This window comes from Xenopus laevis, chromosome 2S, assembly GCF_017654675.1.
Source record: "Xenopus laevis strain J_2021 chromosome 2S, Xenopus_laevis_v10.1, whole genome shotgun sequence".
NCBI lineage: Eukaryota > Metazoa > Chordata > Amphibia > Anura > Pipidae > Xenopus > Xenopus laevis.
The window spans coordinates 20,175,815-20,198,674 of record NC_054374.1 but is presented as its reverse complement, the minus strand read 5'-3'; the positions used below and the strand labels follow the sequence as shown (position 1 = coordinate 20,198,674).

Genomic DNA, 22,860 nt, shown 5'->3' with positions numbered 1-22,860 from the left:
TATATATATATATATATATATATATATATATATATATATATATAATTTTCATCTGATTCATTAAGAATTCTATGGTTTAATTATACATTAAATATTTTGTGGTCACACCCTCATTGCACCCCCGCCTAATGATTTTAAAAACTAGTGGTGAGCACAACTTTCCCTTGTTTGTTATAGTTCTACAAGAGCAGTGACCAGCTCTATGTTGTAGCTCCCACCCCCTCCAGCTATAGTCAGGTGATCCCACTGGTGTCTAATAAAAGGGCAGCCAAGTTTGGGAGTTTTACTTTGAAAGCAGCTAGTAAGTTACAGGTAAAACGTATTCGTCCCTTTTATAAAATGTATAATTAAACCATAGAATTCTTAATGAATCAGATGAAAATTGAGCATAGGACTGGCCAGATATGGGATGACTTTGACGTAGTTGGCCAGCTTAAATATATTGCAATATATGGACAAACAATCCCTGTTTTGTTTAAAGGGTAAGGCATTTTTCAGTAGCAGTATGCACAAAATGTCTCTGTCTTAAATATATTGATAATGGGTTGAGTGCAGAGGACTCTTGTATTTGTCTGTATATATATATATAAACACATATATATTTATACACACACACATATATATACATATACACATATATATACACACATATATATATATATTATATACTTTATATTAATTTGTAACCAAATCAGGCCGTTGATAGTTCTGTAACCAGACCTGTGCCAAGCAGACTAATCATTGGACACATTACCAGAGGACGGAAGTGGAGGGGTAACGTTGGGGTTCATTGACTGTAGGAGGGTTGGGGGTAAGGTTGTCGGTGATGTGGGGGGGTGGGCCGGTGACGTGTGGGACCATTGATGTGGTGATCAGCGATTGGCTGGCTGCTTGGGGCAGCATGGACCCAAAATACAGCTGTGTTTCCATGGCTTTATGTAAACAGGTCATGCACTTTTTCTCAAGGGTTCCAAACAGGCAGATCTAGCCTTGATTGGGTGAGCTGTGTGCTTGACCACTATGGGCTGATCCAATTGCTGGCCAGATACAGTATGGCCTACAAAGACTTGTGGAACGTGGACGCATCAACACCAATACACTCCTTCAACAGAATTGTTGCCCAGATACAAGTAGATCTTTTTGGCAGACCATTGGTGGGTACCATAAAAAGGACAAAGCTGCCAACTCACTCTGGAGGGAACAAAGTCTGCAGCATACAAAGGGTGAACTTTCACTTTCACCCATTGATAAATACGCCTTTCAAAATCCCATAGAAATGAATTGAGGGCTGCAGAATTTCACTCTAGTAGCGGAACTTCACTCTTTCATAAATCTACCCCCTAGTATTCATACATGCAAATCAATACATAATAATCAATATATATGCTTTGATAGTCAATAATTTTTCAAAGTACAACCTGTCCTTCATGCTATTCCTCAAAATGTTATTGATTGCTAGGGACCAGTGGGAGTTGTGGATGAAAGAAATCTGTTGTAATACACTATTCATTATAAACTTTGGAACCAGCTCCCCAGTGAATCACTATGAAGCATTTATATCAAGTATGCAGAGTCAGGAAAGAGAAGCGAGCAGTGACTTTGGAGAGGGAAGGGAATTTAGCGTAATGTAATTGCAATCTGCACAGAAACAAGTTGGCTCTTTATAAATAACTTAATTAAAAGGCCACTTTTTTTTCCATGAAAATAGCAGTTCCATGTCTTCTCGGATGGTCTTGTGAAGCATAAAAGCAGCAATGAGACAAGAACGATACTCTTCTGAAAAGCATCTATTCAGCATCTTTTATTATTCTTAAAAATGGTGGAGATGTGAAGGGCAGGAAAAGCCCCAAATGCATTATGTTTGTCACTAAAGTGTGGAATTAAACAGGCCTTTATTTATTCACTGGCAAATTGTTCCATTTCTAGCTTTTTTAGAAACAAGGTGTCCCAATGTTTCCCTATAGCTGGTCTGGATATAAAAGGGCCACGGGCTGGTTTCTTTTGAAATAATGTCAATGGGACTCACAGAAAGCAGAAAACCTATGAAGCGAAACCCAGTTGGAAAGACTCCTGTTCTATGGAAGCAAATACCATTTCCATAGCTACTGGGACAAACGTGGATTGAGCAATTGCTGCAATGGGGTCAGCTTTTGATGGCAAAAGTTCTTTATGAAAGAATATTATAAAATATAGAAGGATTAAAAGACAAGTTTGTCTAAGAAAACCCCTTAGAAGTAAACAGATACTGAGACAATTTTTTTTTTTTTTAATTGTGCCTTTATTTTGCCCTTATAGCAATGGTTAGGATCTCCTTATTCAGTTTCATTCGAGCTGATAATCTGGTCTAGACTGGATCTTTAAAGGGGAACTATCACAAAAAATTAAAATTTAATATAAGCATCAACATACTGAAATAAGAAACTTTCTAAATTTCTAAACAATTAAAAATATTGTACCGTTTCTGAATAAAGTTCATCTTCACTATTTCTCTCAGCATCTGTTTCTCTTCATTATGTCTTCACGCAGCAGTTGGGTGTCATTGACAGATCAATATATCTTATAGGGGGCTTCCTTTTGCCTAGAAGATGTATTAGAGCTCACTCTATTAAAATTACCAAACTTCATGTCTCTCTACATGCAGGATATGTGCAAAAGGCAGTTATTTTGTTAGATTTTGTTTGCACTGGAATCAGTTATTTGAGTGAGCTCTAATTCATCTGCTAGGAAAGGGAGCCCTCTTTATAAGATCTATTGGATCTAACGGTCGATGATTATCTGACACCCAACTGCTGCATGAAGACAGAATGAAGAGAAACAGATGCTGAGAGAGGAATAGTGAAGATAAACTTGATTAATTCAGAAATGAAGCAGAATATTTAATTGATTGTACGTTAAAAAAGAAAAAGAAAGTTTCTTATTTCAGTATGATGAAGCGTTATATTAAATTTTCATAGTTCCCCTTTAATGGATTAGGACACTGACACCATGGGCAAAATCTGGATGATCAAAGCATTTGGAAGACAAGCCAATGACCTGATCATAGGTAGACCCATCAGGAGAGGACCACATCAATTTATCCTTGCCCAACGGGATTTTCAAACCTGCTTGACAGACAACAGTCTAATTTTCACCCACATGTTGGGCAGAGAAATGATCAGCCAGGAGGGCCCCATGCATGGGTTAATAAGATGCCCACTTTGTCTGCATCTTTTATCAGCCCATGTATAGCCACCTGTCTGACTACAAATATCCTTGCAGGCTCATTAAAACTGCCATCTCTCTGAGGGAATTTTAGGGTAAGGTCACACTGGGAGATTTGGGGAGATTAAGTCGCCCGGCTAAATCGGGAGATTTAATCGCCCGACTAAATCGGGAGATATTATCGCCCGACTAAATCTCGCTAAATTGTGACTAAATCTCCCTGAATCTCCCAGTGTGATCTTAAGGTGGCCATAGACTCAAAGATCCGCTTGTTTGGCGACAAACGAGCGGATCTTTCCCCGATATGCCACTAAACTGCATGGCTATATCGGGGGTAATTCGAACGTTCAGCCGTATGGCCGAACGATCGAATTACGATGCGCCAAGCGGCTCCGACGGGTCAGTCGGGTAAAAATCCAACCTTCCCGATCGATATCGTGGCCAAATATCGATCGGGAAGACCCGTCGGAAGCCCCCATACACGGGCAGATAAGCTGTCAAATCGGTCCAAAAGACCGATATCGGCAGCTTTATCTGCCCGTGTATGGCCACCATAACCCATACTGATTAGACAACTAGCTAGACTTAAACTTATTAAAGGGCCAATAACATGAAAACAGACAGGTTTTAGCATTCACTTAAAAATATAATGCTACACTAGCAATAATGGTGCATTTCCTTCAGCAGCGCTGATATAGTTTATAAACTATATTATATTATATCTTCTAACTACAATGTAGCCATGGGGCTGCAATTCATAAGGGCCTAATTTGGACAGCAGATAACCAACAAGCTATCTGGGTAAGAAAAGAAAAATTACAAAAAAAAGGGGGATTGTTCTAGCACTCATATTCTTGATCCAAACTAAACTATAATTAATCCTTACTGGAAGCAAAACCAAACTGGTTTATTTAATACTTACATGCTTTTCTAGTAGACTCGAAGAGGTTGTTCACCTTTAAAGTAACTTAGTATGCAATAGAGAGTGATACTCTGAGACAATTTGAAATTGTTTTTCATTCTTTATTATTTGTGTTTTTTTAGTTATCTAGCTTTTTATTCGGCAGCTCTCCAATTTGCAATTTCAGTAATCTGGTTGCTAGTGTCCAAATTACCCTAGCAACCATGCACTGATTTGAGATTGAGACTGGAATATGAATAGGAGAGGCCTAAATAGAAAGAGGAGTACCGTAATAAAAAGTAGCAATAACAATACAATTGCAGCCTTACAGAGCATTTGCTTTTAGATGGGGTCAGTGACCCACATTGAAAAGCTGGAAAGAGTCAGAAAAAAGGCATATAGAAAAAAAAAACTGAAGGCCAATTAAAACGTTTCTTAGGATTGGCCATTCTATAACATACTAAAAGTTATCATAAAGATGAACAACTCCTTTAAGGTATGAAGATCCAAATTATGGAAAGATCTGTTATCCGGAACACCCCAGATCCAAAGCATTCTGGATAACAGGTTCCATACCTGTATTTCGCTACCCACTCATGTGACATTTATTCAATCACTTTTGGTTATGCAGAGTAGAAATTGTGAGAATAGTTACTGTTTTACAAAGGATTATACTGTAATGAACACCTTAAATGAGCAAATACTAGCTAATTATAAAAGCTTTGGCTAAGTGTATATATTTGGCTGCCCATATAAATTCTAACGTAGGGTTTATGAAGTTCCCAAAGTCACTGTTGAGACTGAAGGGCTGAAGGAATTTAGCCAAATTGAGAGGCTGAATGATCGTATAGCACTAATAGGGTGCTTCTGTAGAGTGTCATCACTCGCGCAGAACTCAGACACTCGTTCTTTAACATTAATGTTTAATCCACTTGCGCGCCTGCAAGGATTCCACATTGTCTGTCCACGCTGTTTCCAGGAGGAAAAGAAAGGACAGTCTGAATAAACACAGCTGGTGCTGCTCGGTTCCTGCTTCAGTTTGCAAACATTTTGCATGTGGGTGTCAGTATGGGTCCCGAGGGGGTTGCCAATAAGAGGCTGCAAATCCTCGGAGACTTATTAAATGATACATCACTTTCTCTAAAGTCGGCACTGACAGCTTGTTCATTTTTACCTCTGTCATATGAAGCGCTCACTGAATATTTCTATAACAATCGGAATTTCTTTTTTATTATCTGAAACCTGATCATAAAGGGGAACTATGGCAAAAATGAAGCTTCAGCAAACTGAAATAAGAAACTTTCTACATACAATCAATTCAAAATTCTGTACCATTTATGAAACAATTAAGTTTAATTATAATAATTAAGTTTATTTTCACTATTCCTCTCTCAGAATCTGTTTCTCCTCGTTCTGTCTTCATTCATGAGTTGGGTGTCAGATGAATGATCCAATATATCTTATAGGGGGGCTCCTTTTGCCTAGAAGATGTTTTAGAGCTCACTCTATTAAAATCACCACAAATCCTGTCTCTCTACATGCAGAACTTGTGCAAAATAGTTATTTTCTCAGATTTTGTTTGTACTGGAATCAGTTATTTGAGTGAGCTGATAAGAAAGGAGCCCCCCTATACGATATATTGGATCATTATTCTGACACCCAACTGCTGCATGAAGATGGAATGAAGAGACACAGATGCTGAGAGAGGGATAGTGAATATAAACTTGATTATTTCAGAAACAACGCAGAATATTTGATTGTGCTTAGAAAGTTTTTTACTTTAGTATGAGGAAGCTTATATTAAATTTTAATTTTCCCAATAGTTCCCCTTTAATATGTGCAGTTCACTGACAGAGGCTTGCTGGTAATAAGAATATAGTAGTAACAAAGTTATGCCAGTGGTGTATACTGGATATTGAAAAGCAGATTCCTCAGATTGAGAAGAGACCATGATAGTCTATGACCGACTCACAGGGAGCAATTTCCAACCCCCTTAGGCTGGCTGTTATATAAAGGAATAATAATGATGATAATAATAATTCTAACAGCCAATTTCAAGGCGAATTACGAATTATTGTTGACCAGTACAGGTATGGTGTCAGTTACCGTAAACCTGTTATCCAGAAGGCTCCAAATTACAGGAAGGCAATCTCCCACAGACTCCATTTTAAACAAATAATTCAAAATTTTAAAAATTGATTCCTTTGCCCCTATAATAGTAAAACAGTAGGTTGTACTGGATCCTAAGATATAATTCACCCTCATTGGAGGCAATCAATCCTATTAACTGTATTTAATGCTTAAATTTATTTTTTAGTAGCCAAAGTATGGAGTACAAAGTTACGGAAAGACTCCTTATCCAGAAAACCCCAGGCCCTGAGCATTCTGGATAACAGTACATACCTGTACTAGGAAGCTCAATTGTGTGCAAACACTCTTATTTTAGCTTAAATTTAAAGGAACAGTAACACCAAAAACTGAAAGTGTTTTAAAGTAATGAAAATATCATGTAGTATTGCCCTGCAATGGTAAAACTGATCTGTTTGCTTCAGAAACACTACTATTGTTCATATAAACAAGCTCCGTAGTAGCAATGGCAGAAATTGAAAAACAGCTATATGGCACAGGATAAATAATAGATAACAGATAACATTATGTTCTACAGAGCTTATCTGCTGTGTAACTTGAGCCTTTTCTCCTTTGAATGGCTGCCCCCATTGTTACACAGCAACTTATTTATATAAACTATAGTAGTGTTTCTGAAGCAAACACAGCAGTTTTACCAGTGCAGGGCAACACTGCATTATATTTTTATTACTTTAAAACAATTAAATTTTTTGATGCTACTGTTCCTTTAAAGGGATCCTGTCATCGGAAAACATGTTTCTTTCAAAACGCATCAGTTAATAGTGCTACTCCAGCAGAATTCTCCACTGAAATCCATTTCTCAAAAGAGCAAACATTTTTTTTATATTCAATTTTGAAATCTGACATGGGGCTGGACATGTTGTCAATTTCCCTGCTGCCCCCAGTCATGTGACTTGTGCCTGTACTTTAGGAGAGAAATGCTTTCTGGCAGGCTGCTGTTTTTCCTTCTCAATGTAACTGAATGGGTCTCAGTGGGACATAGGTTTTTACTATTGAGTGTTGTTCTTAGATCTACCAGGCAGCTGTTATCTTGTGTTAGGGAGCTGCTATCTGGTTACCTTCCCATTGTTCTTTTGTTTGGCTGCTTGGGGGAAAAAGGGAGGGGGTGATATCACTCTAACTTGCAGTACAGCAGTAAAGAGTGATTGAAGTTTATCAGAGCACAAGTCACATGACTGTGGGCAGCTGGGAAACTGACAATATGTCTAGCCCCATGTCAGATTTCAAAATTGAATATTAAAAAATCTGTTTGCTCTTTTGAGAAATGGATTTCAATGCAGAATTCTGCTGGAGTAGCACTATTAACTGATTCATTTTGAAAAAAAATTTTTCCCATGACAGTATCCCTTTAAGAGCAGCCTTGTGCTAATGTACTAGATTTCTGCCCAAGTGATATGGCTTTATTACAATATTATTATATATCATAGTCTCACTCAAGCAGAGAGAGACTCCTGTATAAAGTGCCTGTGTTTCTGAATTCTCACAGCCATAAATGTCAGTAACACTCAACGTAAATGCATTCCATCAATATCTGTGCTGGGCATAAAGCAGCAGCTTTTTTATTAGTGTTTTCTGTGGCAAAAGTCATTCACCAGAAGGGTGTCACGAGTTCACCAACAGGAAAGGGAAGGACAAATAAAGACAAGCACATTCAGCAAAATTCCCACTGCCTTACAGGGTAGAACATTTGGTCTCAGCTAAAAATATGGATTTTGCTTAATCAGAGAATTGCATTTCTCTTTACAAAATGTGTTTTTTGATCTCGCTTAATTGTATGAAGCCCACAGCCAAATAATTGCTGCAAGCACTGAGCTACAGCTGCTATAACTTGGGACAAAAGCAAATCTCTTTTATATTTCATTAGTTTTCCAGATTACTTTCTCTTTAATCCTAACCTCAAGGAGTCCTGTGAATTAGAACTATAAGCTATCTTATTTTGACATTCGCTACCTACAAAGCTTTTCGGTAGAAATGGCTTTAAAGAGATTGTTCACCTTAAAAACACTGTTTTCAGTTGAGTTGTTTTGTGATTATTCACCACAAATAAAGACTTTTTTCAATTGCTTTCCATCTTTTATTTTTTTATCGTTTTCCCAAAATTGTAGTTTGAAGTTTTATGTTAGGGCAAGGTCAGACGTGGCGTTTTTACGTTGCGTTTTTAAAAAAGCTCAGTCGGGCGTAAATACGCATAAACTGCACTACCAGTGCACGGGAGGCCAGTATTGGCGTTTTTTAGCAGAAACACCAATACGTCAATAAAAGACCAAATCAATAGACTATATGGGATACGCAAGTTTGAAACCACACTTTAGCTCAATATGCAGCGTCCAAATTCTTGCGAGATAAATGACGCATATATGTTTTTACAGCCGGTGATGTAATTACGTTGTGTATTGATTCCTGCTCCATTTTGCATGTAAATAGTTTTTCTATCTCTAAATCGCTTTTCTATTTCCAATTTCCAGCCAGCAGAATTATGTGGAACGAGAACAATGAGAAGTGCATGTTGGGAAAAGAAACCTACCTGCTGAAAAACGCATGTTGACGCTCGCGTGTGGTTTCAGTGGTGTATTTACGCCCGACTGAGCTTTTATTTAAAAATGCACGTAGAAACACCACGTCTGGCCTTGCCCTAAGTGTCTCTGGGGTTTCAGCCTAGCAGTGATCCAGAAGCATCTGAACTGTTACAATTTGCTACATTTAGTTGATACATTTCTCGGCAGCATCTCTGGAGTATTAGCAACTATTGTATCAAATCTAACAGCTGCCTTTAATGAGACTCAGGGATTCTGCTCAGCAGGGACAAAGATAAGAAATGTATCGACTAAATGTATCAATTCAGTTACAAGGTCAGCGACCCTCCACCTCCCAGAGCTGCTTTAGAAGGAGAAAAAATGAAGCTTTAAACTTCAATATTAGAAAAACAATCACAAATAGTCACTTATTCAAATCAATGCATGGTTGCTAGGGTAATTTGGACCATAGTTACCAGATTGGTTAAGATGCAAACTGAAGAGCTGCTGAATAAAAAGCTAAATAAACGCAAAAACCCAAATAATAAAAAATGAAAACCAATTGCAAATTGTCTCAGAATATCCCTCTCTACATCATACTAAAAGTTAATTTAAAGGTAAACATCCCATTTAAAAAAAAAAGACTTTGCTAAGGGACACAGGCTACACAAACTGGACAAGATATAAAGGGGCTGTATAATGAACAGTCGGGAAAAGTTAAAGCAAATATTGCAACTTTACAAGGTTGATAAGAAATTTAATGTTCTGCTTTAAGAACTATGGTAGATGTGAAGATTAGTCACTGGCAATACAGGCAACTAATCTCCACGTCTGACAATTCTGAAAATGCTTTTCCACCAGCAATAATGTAAATCTTTGGGGGAAAGGTGTCACTTTGGTTTTACAAGTAGCCTAAAAAGCTCTTCGGAAAGTTTAAGCAACGCAAATTTTTTCCCACCTGAAATTTACATTATTTCTTTCTGAGGTACGTGGAGAGCAAACAGGAATTCTATGCCAACGGCTTTAAGGTTGCCATAGACGGGTCGATTTAAGATGTTGATTGGAGTTGGCAGGTAAAGTGCCGGGTATGGGCCCTCCAATGGGACTACCCAAACAATATACGGGCAAAAATCATCTAGACGCCGATAGTGCAGGTTTGATTTTCACGTCAGATTGAAGACTGCATCGACTCATTGATGGGGTCCTCGCCCAGACAGCCCCAGTGTCTGACTGGACCAGCAGGACACCGGAACAAAAACTGGTGGGACCCACCGGCCCAGACCTTTCGTCGGAAGCGGCTTCCAACTTATCTCCCTGGTCCCTGCGCAGCTGAACTAAAAAGGAAGGTGGGTGCATGGGTGCGGTTCAGGGAGGTGGGCCAGAGGGTGCTTTGCGCCTGGGGTGGGCCTCGGGTCCCCCAGTCTGACGCTGGACAGCCCCTATTCCAGTTCACCCTATATGGTGACCTTGCCAAACAAGCAGCTCTTATAATGTACACCCACCTTTAGCCTGAAGGTCATTTAGGACGATATTGGGGGTGCTAAATATTCTTGGAAAGATGGATGAATGACTAAAGGTGGCCATACACGGGGAGATTAAAGCTGCCGATATCGGTCCTTTCGACTTTAGAAAGTTTATCTGCCCATGTGTGGGGGCTTCGGACGATCGATATCAGGCCAAAAATCATCCAGATATCGATCGGTCAAGTTTGACTTTTTGTACGATCCAGGACCGCATCGGCTAGTTGATGCGAACCTACGACCTGTCTGAGCCCATTCTTAGTATTGTAATCCGATCGTTTGGCCCCAGGGCCAAACATACGGATTCATCCGATAACGCTCAGCCGTTAGTGGGCATATCGGGTTAAGATCCGTTCGAGCGGATCTTATAGTGTAAAACCAATGTTTTCTTATACCTTCAAGAAAAGCTTGAACTGACACTCTCTCCCTGGGGAATTAGCCCCAAAGTTTAAGAAGTACTGCCCTAAAGGAAACAACATGTGTGACAATGTACTTTTACAAAATGGCAGCTACTCTTGGAACGACTCCCTGCTTAGTCCTTAGTTGCCCTACATCATAGGCGTCAAGTGCAGGTGAATGCTTAACAATGACTTTTATCTAAGGTTTCACTTGCTCTGCTTCTTTGTCAATGATACAATTACCTTGGGCTTTTCCTTCTTTTAACTGTAAATGAAATAGTTATAAATGTTCTCTCATTATTGCCGGATAAGTAGTTTCAGCAGATCTATATATAGCTTCTAATATTTCAGCCAGTGTTCTGCATTGTGCTTCCCTGAGGGTTTGGATATCACAATAATTGAGCGATTTGTTCAGGACGCCCTTTGTACTGTAGCAGTTCATGCAGATGTTTGTACACATATATCTGTGTGGGACCTATACATTTAAAATAGTTGCTTCCAGCACCAGCACTGACGCTTAAAAGACCAGTAACATCATTTTTTTAAAAAAAATGTATTTCTACTTAACGAAAAAAAACACCAAGGCAGTTTTAACTTTCAATTCGCAGTGTCTTTATTGAGAAATTACTTACCGAATTTCAGCTTGCGCTCCTCTTCAGAAACGACTACAGGGCGACGATCCATCATGCGGCGCTCAATTTCTCCTCCCTGTCTTCTATAGGAGATAACCAGGGAGGAGAAATTGTGCGCCGCACGATGGATCGTTGCATTGTCCCCGTTTCTGAAGAGGAGAGCAAGCAGAGGTAATAAATTATATGGTGGGGAAAATGTCCAACTGCCAACTATGAGACTTTTCACAGGTACTGGATACGAATATATACCAATACGTCAAGGACATATAGAAATGTACCTTTTTGTAGTTCAATGTCCCCTAATTCATATAGACATATTATACCTACACAATTACTTGAAGGTTTGTTAAAGTTAAAAGTAGCTAGAAATGTTGTACATTATGTTTTGTGCTTCTGTACCAGCCCAAGGCAACCACAGCCCTTTAGCAGTAAAGATCTGTGTCTCCAAAGATGCCCCAGTAGCTCCCCATCTTCTTTTCTGCTGATTCAATGCACAAGCTCTGTGCTGCGGTCACTTACTGAGCTTAGGGACCCACTCACAATATACAGTGAACATAGAATAGAAATGTCACAATATCAGGATAAGTAATTAATAATACAGATAATTACTACATAGCATCACAGAAATCAGTGCAATTAGCATCAGAATTTAATAATCAGCCCTGTAGCATCAGTTTATATTACAGACCAACCTCATATTCATATCTTGCAGGGGTGTTGCCTGCAGATTGTGCCTTGAGAGACATTTTCATTTGTCTTGTTCCACTTATCCACCCCTTCCCGAGACCCTCCTGTTACTTTAAGACGTGTTAAAGTTCCAGTGCATGTGCCAAAGCGCCTGGTATAGTGTGACGGAATTATTTAGCAAATGCATCTGAATAAGCAAAACTCTGGGGGGTATCAAGGAATTATACAGCATATGCCTGTAGCCTATACAACTCATAACTTTGTCTATCTTGATAATTACGGCCAGTTACTATATTCATTTTATTTAGAAAACAGTTGGTTTTCAGTTTATGGAGCAGGTATCAAAGCAGGGAATAAGTGAGACAATGGCAGAAATCTGCAAATCACTTACACTCTCTTAAGCGTCACCCACACTTTCCTTTTCTTCGGGACAGTCTTTCTGCCTCATTAACCTCCAATTTCCCTGAGAATCCCCCGGTGCCTGTGATGTGGCCTTCCATTCATTCAGTACTTGCCAAGCTAACTCTCTACACTTTAGTGAGACATCAATAGAAAATGCATCTATTCCTGGCAGAATTAAGTAATGACTACAGCATTAACAATGTTTTTGTCTTTGCAGTTACATTTCAAACGTTGCTAATCCCTCCATCGCACAATTAACCGTGCCAGCAATGCAGGGCAGAAGTTCACACTGGAGGATACAGCGGGTCTGTACAGCTAAAGCAATTTAGAATGATACGGAGCTGCTTAAATATATTTGTTACCAGTGGAGTAACTATTAAAGGAGAAGGAAAGTTACCGAAGCAGTTTATTGCCAATACATTAGATAGAATAGTGTAAGCTAGAACACCATATTATTTTCTGCAGAAAGCTTTACCATAACCGGGTAAACAGCTCTAGAAGCTCTCTGTTTGTTTATTATAGCAAGCGGCCATATTCGCTTGTTGTGACATCACTTCCTGCCCGAGACTCTCCCTGCTCGCTCATAGCTCTGGGCTCAGATCACAGCAGGGAGGGGAGGAGGGAGAAGCAAACTGAGCATGCTCAAGCCCTAGCCCTGGAGGTTTAAGCTGAAAACAGGAAGTCTGATACAGAAGCCCATGTGTACACAATAGAAGGAAAGAAATGTGGTAAAGCTTACTTAATTTTAGCCTTTCCTTCTCCTTTAAGGGAAGTTTCCTCTATAGCCAACAAGAAAACCCTCCCTTCTTTAGCCGCTCTCTTACATGCGATGGGAAAGCAGAGCGAGTCGGCACGAGCAGTTGGAGTTTGGGTGGGAGTGGTCACAGTAAGGATGGGCGAATAGGCAGAGTCTGTGCAGGGGAATGGGTGGTTCCGAGCAGAAGGATGAGAATCGGAGTGCACTGGGCCCCTCTGAAGATTTTTTTGCATAGGAGCCAAGCGCACTCTTGTTACACCAATGTTAGTTACGGATTCTCTTCCACTACATCTTCCCACTGGTTCACTATGCTATATGCACACACAATGGCCAGATAAACCCATTAGCTTTACTTATTACAAACATTCACATGGTTCGATATTCACTGCAGCAATAACCATAAATGGTAATATATCAGCAGACATGAGGATCTTGAAACAGTTTAGCCATCAACACTAGTGATGCACTGGTCAGGAAAAATTCAACCTGCACCTAAGTCTAACCCGCAAAATGTTGCCACTGTAGGACCTGCACCCAAACCGTACCCACTTAAAGGGCACCTGTTGGGTAAAAAGGTTATCCCCAACCAAAGGTGCAGGCTAATAGAGCCGGCATTCCGGTTGGGGATAACAGTAGTTTTGTTTAAAAAAAAAAAATGCCCGCCGCCAGCGATACACTACCCGCACTACTGTTATTCCTAACTGGAATGCGGGCTCTATTAGCCTGCTCCTTTGGTTGGGAATAACATTTTTACCCAACAGGTGCCCTTTAAAATCTCTGGTTTCAGGACATGGAATCTTTAAGAGCAGAGGAAGAGTGTACTTCCCCAGTTTGACCCACACACACAACACTGAACCGCAATGGATGGCCAAAATTCAACCCAACCGCTCAACTGTCAACTTGCGGTCAACCAAGGGTTTCAGGTCAACCAGCACATCACTAATCAACACAGTGGACCAAATCAGAATGATACGATCAATTGGCACCCAGACAAATGATCAGATCATAATTGGGGTCTACAGACACTAGGGTTGCCACCCAATCTGTTTTTTACCGGCCTAGCCAGTAAAACACCTGCGAGGGCTGGGGCCGGTATTACAAATTTACTGGCAATGTAGCTGCGGGTAAATTTGTAATACCCCTAACAAAAGGCCCCAATCCGATCAAAACTTATCTTTTTCTCTGCCTTCTGCCCATTGTGTGCTCCACCCCCTTTGCGGTCACAGTCCAGCCCTTTAACGTCACAGCCCGCCCCTTTTGTTCCCTCCCCCACCACTGGCCGGTGAAAATTTTGTAAAAAAGGTGGCAACCCTAACAGACACCCATTAGGAGATTTCCACATAAACACCCTAATGTGGTCTGGCAAGATTTTGAAACCTAGGTTGGAACCCAAAAACTAGTCAGGGAAAGTATCAATAATCAGCAACATTACTTAATACAACAGGAAATGTTAATTAAAAAGAGGCGCAACCCTGGATTTAGGCAGGGTTCCTCAGGGGAAAAACATCAGTTGCATGCACAAAAGTTCATTGGTACATTATTTCAACAAAGCATCATATTTAAGCACAACTTTGATACCAGTGTTTTGGTTGCTACCAGTCCTTACCTAATCTATTCCAAACCCAGTCATTACCTAATCTATTCCTAGCCCAAAATTGAAGATTAATGTAATATAACCCAGGATTAATGTAATATAAGCCACATTTAATATTGAACAAAATACATGGAACTAACCCCAACTGACACAACCATGGCCCAAATGTCAGCTGAAAATGCAATGGCATTCAAGTAACGGGTTATATGAGGTGGAAGAGTTGATTAAAATTATTGCTCAATACAGACATTAAACACAGCATCATTTTAATGTTATTCGTCAGAGAATATAATACTCTTAGAAGGCTATAGAAACCTTGGTGCCAGAGGATAGCAGAGTGTGACCTTGGTTGGCAGTTGGTTGCCTCTGCTTTATCCATATCAATCATTTTCAAGGCTGATCCATTTACAGCTTGGTTTTACACTATATATGACTCCTATCAAGAGAAAGAACAGTAGTCTGGATAATAATCAAATAAAGCTGACTACACACAGAGGTTCCAGGCAGATTGTAGGATTATCTCAGCCAACCTAACATGCAATCTGTATGATAAATCTGGTGTGTCACTCACTGCATGGAAAGGTTCAAGCAAGTGGCCACCACAAGTATGACCAAATTGTTCCAGTGTGCATCCCAAATCAATGTCTCAAATTCAATCCATCCATGAAAAATTTAAGCCTCGGTCCATGTTAAGAACAGACTGGCACAGAAACTGCTAACAAGTGTCCATAATGCATAAACAACTAGCGATTTAAAGGTACCGGTAAGTAACATCAAAAAATAAGAGTTTTAAAGTAATAAAAATATAATGCAGTGTTGCCCTGCACTGGTAAGGGCAGAGACACCTGCAGATTCAGGGAAATTAGTCAACTAGTGACAAATCTCCTCTTCTTCGGGGAGACTAATCCCCCCAAACTGCCTCTGTCCGGCTAGAATGTAATTGCCGGCAGAATGGCAATTGGAGCTCTTTGTTTTACGAAGTTGCCTCACGAGAAAAGTTTGGGCGACTTCGGAAAACGAATCGCTTTAAGTGCCATCCAGCCATCTATTTTGATTCTATTCGGCGGGAGGCAGTTCAGGGAGATTTAGTTGCCCCAAAGAAGAGGCGATTTATCGCCGGACGACAATCTCCCCGAATATGTGCTTGTGTCTCTGCCCTAAAACTGATGTGTTTGCTTCAGAAACACTACTATAGTTTATATAAACAAGCTGCTGTGTAGCAATGGTGGCAGCTATTCAAAGGAGAAAAGGCTCAGGTTGCACAACAGATAGCAGATAAGCTCTGTAGAACATAATGGTGTTATCTGTTATCCACTATTTAACCTATGCCATATAGTCTTTTTCCAATTTCCACCATTGCTACACAGCAGCTTGTTAATATGAACTATATTAGAGTTTCTGAGAATATCATGGTCAGTGATGAAAACATTCAAGAAATTCAAAGTATTTCAGAAGTTGAATAGGAAATTGAACATTTTTGTGTTTGCCTCTCCAACAAAAATGGCAATAACTGCAGGGGGAAGGTGCAGGGAATTATTAGTATGACAGTTGCCAGGTGGTGCATGGAGCATTAAGCCCACTGCTTATCTTCTTCCAAAAACAATGGCATTATGATTATTATTATTATTACTACAATCATTTATAGAGGAGCAACATATTCTGCAGCTCTGCACATAACATAATAAGGTCCCTGCACACTAGGATTGACAATCCAAGGGGCACATCTCTATGTAAGAGTTCATTGTTGTTCTCATTGCCCTTTTTCTTGCAATTCCACAGCTAAATAATCACAACAGTATTTGCAGCTATCACTGTGGGTCATTAGACCTGAAAACCTCACAGCTGTTCAGAAACCACATAAATCTGTTAAATAAAGAACATTCTTTTCTGTTTAGACACACTGCTTTTTGTGCACTGGTTGCACTAGGCTTGGAAACGGACAAAATTAATGTTTGGGAAACCAACCTGTTCAAGGGGACAAAATAAATGTCAGTATGTTCCAAAAAATAAAAACTAAACTTTATCAGCTTGAAAAAAGGAACTACATGTTCTGAAAGCTTGCTATGATTATATTAGTTAGCCAATAAAGGTGTCATCTTTATGCCACTTTTGTTATTTTTTTATTTCAAAAAATAGGGGGGGGGGGGTTGACAGCCCTGCCAGTGGACAGCACAAAGGGTCATGGTTGCCCAAAGCAGTGTCTATTGTTGGTAGGACTGCAACCTTTTCTGGAAAAAAATACCGGCCTTCCTATATATTTATCATTTTTCCCTATTAATAACATTGGGATCATCCAGTTAGTCACACCTGGCATAGTGACTAACAGTAGCCTGGTGCAAGGTTGGGCCCTAAAGTGTAAATGACAAAGGGAAACAAAATCTATCATCTTTTACCCAGTAGTGCCACAGCATAGCCCAATCCCCAACCACACCAATGTAACTCAAAAACCAACCCTGCTCCCCCTTACCTACTAGCCAAATAAAGAGCTGGCAGTGGGATAGCTGTCATTGAGGACTGCTTTTAAAGAAATGAAAGAAGAAAAATAATTTTATCGCCAACCGAGGAACCACTGTGTTTTAACTGGGTCGATAGCCAAAGGATGCCAATGACTACGTATCATTGACAGCTATGGGTTCGTGCGACGCACTTGAGCCACTTGCTTCATCCAGTGAGTGCCTTTCCCCTTCACTTTTAAAGCATCTGCAAACCAAGAAGAGTGGGACACGGGGTTTTTTCCACCCGGGTTGTCGTGTAACAGGGGTGAGCAGAATACGCTTAATTTAGAATTTTGATCGCTAGTACAATATTAGTTCAGAGGGGCACTGTATCCACATATATAAGGATGGTTTAATGGTAGCTTGTCTATAGATAAGGAACAATACAAAGTTTAACTGGCTTAATTCATTAAAGTGATAACTCACTGAAAGGAAAAACCCATCACATTCTAATAACAGGATGCAGCAACCCACACGTTTTTTTGGGGTTTTTTTCGTTTTTTTGTGCTTCATCTGTCCCTGCTGATTGCCAAAAGGTTGGAACGTGAATGGTTAGTAGCGGGACTATTTCGAAACACGACCATGCAATGATCTGTAATGTTGGTAGTAAACCAAATTACTCAGCACAGCCAACAGCAATGAAAGGACAAGTGATGAATGAATAGGAGTACAAGCCAGAATAGGGTGGGTCGTTCCTCACAGAGGATCCCTTCATAGGGAGAATAAGTGTACGGAGCACAGATACCATGAATGCTCTGAAACATTACACTCTTGCATCATGTCTCCTTATCCAATGTTGCACATGATCGTTAGGAAAGTCTGATTGCATACCAATGAATATGCAGGCAATAGAATAACATGCCAAAGCTACGATGGGAGCGGTGACCCACATTATATACACACAGTGAAACCTTGATTTTAAATTTTCCCGCATTTTACATTTTTTTTTTGTGGTTGCAACAATAATACATTTCAATAGGTGTATTTCCCTGATTTTAAGTAATGTTTCCCTGGATTTTACATCAAAATGTACCCAAAAACTGCTTTTTTAATTTCCTCTATGAATGTTATGTGTGAAATATAGAGGTTTAAAATAGGCACCAGATGTATATTTTGCCAGGGTTCTGCCTGTAAATGGTCAATTCCAATTAATCTGCCCTATATACAGTCCTGCACCAATCACTTATTGTTTTAGATTGTGTATGTGACTGACAGAGAGACTTGTGGGGACAGTATGTGGGGTCAGCATTTAAATTTGAATACTAAATGATTGATTTTTATTGAAGATATTTTTTATATAAATTTCTGTGGGTTGATTGCCTTTGGAACCGGGGTATGTCCCTTTGGCTTTGCCTTAGGATTTGGACTCCCGATTATAAAAAAAAGTTGATAACAGAGAGACTTGCATATGCCCCCCATAGTGCAATGCTTAACTCTTGCTATTAACACATTAAATATTGTATCTTAAAGTAAAACAGACTCTTATATTTGCTTATATCCTTTCAGTACTTGAAGAAAAAATTTCCCTGATTTTACATTTTCCATAATTTTTTCCTGATCCCCAGAAAAAATGTAAAATGGCAATTCTACTATATATTGTATAAAGAATTCGCAACCATCAGACATCTAAAGCAGAACTTGTACACCAGTGGGGAAAACACTAGTGGAAAGGAATTACAAGAGCTTACACTCCAGAGTTCCCACACTCTAGCCTTCTAGCTGCATTGACCAGTATCCTTCATTGGCTAAAAGTCTTTAAAATTGGTGGGATTCAGCAACACCCAGGAAGCAACACACTCCTTAACAAAATGCATCATACATATAACCATTATCAGTCTTCTACCCCGGAGCATATGGTGGCCATACATGTTACAATTATGACCACTGTTCTCACGAAACATCTTTCGTCCGCTCTACTAACGTTAAGAGCTGAATTGTCAGATGTGCAGGTAAAAATAAAAAGAATTCTTTAGTTGTATCACCGAATCCACAATTTTGGATATGGCCGAATAAAGAACCGAATCCTAATTTTCATATGCAGGGGGTTGGAAAAGGAAATCCTTTTTTACTTCCTTGTTTTGTGACAAAAAGTCACGTGATTTCCCTCCCCAACCCTAATTTGCATATGGTTCGGCCGGGCAGAAGGATTCGGCCGAATCCTGCTGAAAAAGGCTGAATCCCGAACCGAATCCTGGATTTGGTGCATCCCTAGTTCTATCTGACGATTCAGCATTAACTTTACGATGTAACATTCCAACACGCCAAATCACAATTTTCTGTTCTGTCCGATCAAACGATATCCAAAGCTTTTTCAACGATATTGGTTGCCTTGTCTCAGAATATCACTCTCTACATCATACTTAGTTCATTTAAAAGTGAACAACCCCTTTAACTTTGGCATCTTTTATCACAAGGATAGATATTAATACATTAGAACCAACATTTTACATTTTCACAGAATTTATGCAGTTTGTTTTTCCACAGCCCCATACAGGCAAACAGAGCACCATTTCTCCATGGTTTACAGTTTCCCTGAGTTTGTGCCAGTTTTGTGCTTCCCCCTGGGAGAGATAAAATCAGGGTTCTACGGATGATAGATGAGTGGTAAATATCGCACTGCTTCTTAATTACAGTTTAACTGAATTACAGCTAAAATGCAGCTAAATTCCAAATACATAACCTAATAAAGAAAATGGAAATTAAAAATTCTAAGATATGTTTTATTAATACAAGTCAATGTTTCAGTCGCCTATAGAAGCATAGTAAAATTATTTTGTTGTTATTAAATGCAATATATATATATATATACACACACATTTTAATTGAATGAGGAATACGTAATTCAGCTCAAGTTCGCAATATATGTTAATATTTTGCTTCGCAGGGAAAAAAATTTGATTTTCAGGATTTTTTTCGGGTTTTTCCAACCGATTTTCACATTTTTGTTTTTTTTTACATTTTCGCCTGAAAACTTTGGGGTATTGCACGAAACCCAGCGCACATCAAAAACTCATTGGGACTTTTCCCATTGACTTAAATGCAACCTCCACAGGTCTGAGATGCCAGATTTTCAGATTCGGACTTTTTCATCCTCTGGGTTTAATAAATTCCGAAAAATTCTTGATTTTTTTTAAAAGTCTGATTTTATAAAAAAAAAAAAAAAAAAAAATCACAAATTTTTCGTGATTTTTGTATTCGGAGTAAATAACCCCCTTGGTGTCTCATCTTGGATACAAGTTGATCTATGTCTGGGGTCAGGCTCTGAGCTGAGTCCACCTTCCATTTAGTTGCCATTTTTCAGGGAGAGGGGTAACGCTAGCTCCACAGGTAAGCTGCTGATACACAAAGGGGGGACAGGGACTCGCGCACCTTTGATTGACGTTGTGTCACACTAGCAGTGCATTGTGGGACTTGCGGTTCTTATAGTGTGGAGGCATTATATCGGCGGGCCAGATCTAATAGTAATTAGAAATTATCATGCGGGCCAAAAATAATCCCTTCATGGGCCGGTCCTGGCCCGCGGGCCTTGAGTTTGACGCATGTGGATAAGAGGTTGCATTTACAGGGAATGTTACATTTTTCAATGAATGTCTTTTGCTTGGAATGATATTTTCATTTGGGTGGAGACCACGTAAAGACACAAAATGGTGTGGATTTATTTTCAATGTGCTAAATCGGTGTGTGTGTGTGGGGGGGGGAGTCAATTTGCTGTATGTAGTAAGAGTGCTCCCCATGTCTGTCACTGCATATTGGTCGCTGCATAGTAGTCACTATATATTAGTCATTATATATATATATATATGTGTGTATATATATGTATATTGGTCAGTCACTGTATATTGGTCATTGGTCACTATCTATTAGTCAATATATATTAGTCACCGTGGGCAGTGCAGCCTGTGCTATTGGCATATGGAAATCAATGACTAGTTGACAGTTTTAAGAACATTCCCATTTACCACATAGAACAAACTGAACTGGCAAATCCCATGTTGTCCGCCCCAATCCATCTCCCTGAGCCATTCGCCAAGCCATTGGTGGCTGCAGCTGTCCCACCCCCACATAATCCAGGCAGAGCATTAATCAGATTTAATGGTGTTAATAATGTGCCTCACCTCATAGCGGTCCTCCACCCTCTCCTTTAGCACAGGGATTAGCACCGGTTAAACTCCAATATGACTCCCCACTCAGACAACTGGGCTATAAGGCAACATGCCCTCTGCTTCAGCGCCCCTCCTCCCCTTGCTACTCTCCCTGAGATCGTGTCCGTATGACTCTCCTCCTGTGCCTGTAGCACAGTGCGGATCCCCTCACCCCGCACCGCCGTACCCTTCCACCAATACTACGCACCCACACCACCAACCCGCTTAGTGACGTCACGCATCGACAGTCCAATTAAAAACCGGGAAAGACACGCCCTTGCCGTAGCATCAACCAACAGGATGCCGCGTTCTTTTTCTCCCTACCATTCAATAGGTGTGGTGTCGTCATCACGCAACCAGTTCTTCACGTGATCCAAAGCGCTGGTGTCTGCGGCGGCCATCAGCCTTGTGGGCGCTGGCTTTCGAACCTTCATGTGAGAAGAAAAGTAGATTAAAAAAAAGCATTGGATGTGGCAAAGGCAAATTAGGAACAATAATACCGGACCAGTGTTAACGGTGGGCTGCAAAGACGCCCCTCTAGCCTCGTAAACAGCGTGACACAATTATTATAATGTTTTACAGTATTTGCTGCTAGTTAAGCCTATGACCTCAATGACTTTAGGTTATACAGAGAAAACCTGCCTTGTTTATGGAAAATTCCCCACTTAAACACAGCTGAAGGGTCCCAGCATCCCTGCCAGCCACTGCCACAACCAGGCTCACTTGCCACTTTAAATATTTATTTATTTATATTTATATAAAGTCAAAGCTCAGCCGTATGTCTTGCAGAAAGACTGCGTGAGGTTCCCAATTCATTTAGAAGGCAGAAAGGCATTATTTGATATGCTTGCCAATGGATTCCAGCAACTTGCCAGGCTCTAAAATGGCTGCCATACATATGTGTCACATGACTGGTGATGGGTGGGCTCTGCAGAAGGGGACACTGCTGAGAAGGGTCAGGGAGGCTTATGACATATAGTTTTTTTTCTTCCAACCACACGGATGGAACTGCATCTTCTCTGATCTGTTTATTCCGTAGATACCGGCCGCTGGCAGATTTGGGGGAATCTTATCAGCTTGACCGATGTTAATAGAAATAGATGAAGTACTGCCACTTTTACTGGTAAAAACATGAAAGCTTTCCTATATCTTTGTTTTTTGCCAATAATCAACATTGGCATCAATCATCATTGTTAATGGCGGCATCACTATAAAGAGAAATCATAGGGTTACAGCTTTTCTGGAAAAAAATCCTTTTTTCCCTATTAATAACATTGGGACCAACCATCGTTTTTGCCGGCCAGGTGGCAGCCCTAGTTACATTAGTGCAAAGCAAGGAAAAAGCAAATTGTTTGCAATCCAGCAAACTGGGACATAAGAGAGTTTTCAACAGCAATTTGAATTTAGCAATCCCTGTGCAGCTCATTTTCTTAGTTCTTCTTAGAAATGAAGAGCTAGCCGGCCTAGACT

At 40.0% G+C, this 22,860-nt stretch overlaps 1 protein-coding gene across 8 annotated transcripts in view; it reads right to left on the bottom strand.

Annotated features, from left to right (window-relative positions):
* The window catches only part of itsn1.S (intersectin 1 S homeolog), a 90,357-nt gene extending 68,726 nt beyond the window's left edge, over positions 1 to 21,631 (bottom strand). For 7 of the 8 annotated variants that reach the window (XM_041583418.1, XM_041583422.1, XM_041583419.1 and 4 more), the window contains exon 1: positions 21,364 to 21,631. The gene's annotated coding sequence lies outside the window, so the exon portion shown is untranslated. The remainder of the gene's footprint in view (positions 1 to 21,363) is intronic. The other variant, XM_041583420.1, reaches the window with a different exon arrangement.
* Positions 21,632 to 22,860: the final 1,229 nt, after the last annotated feature.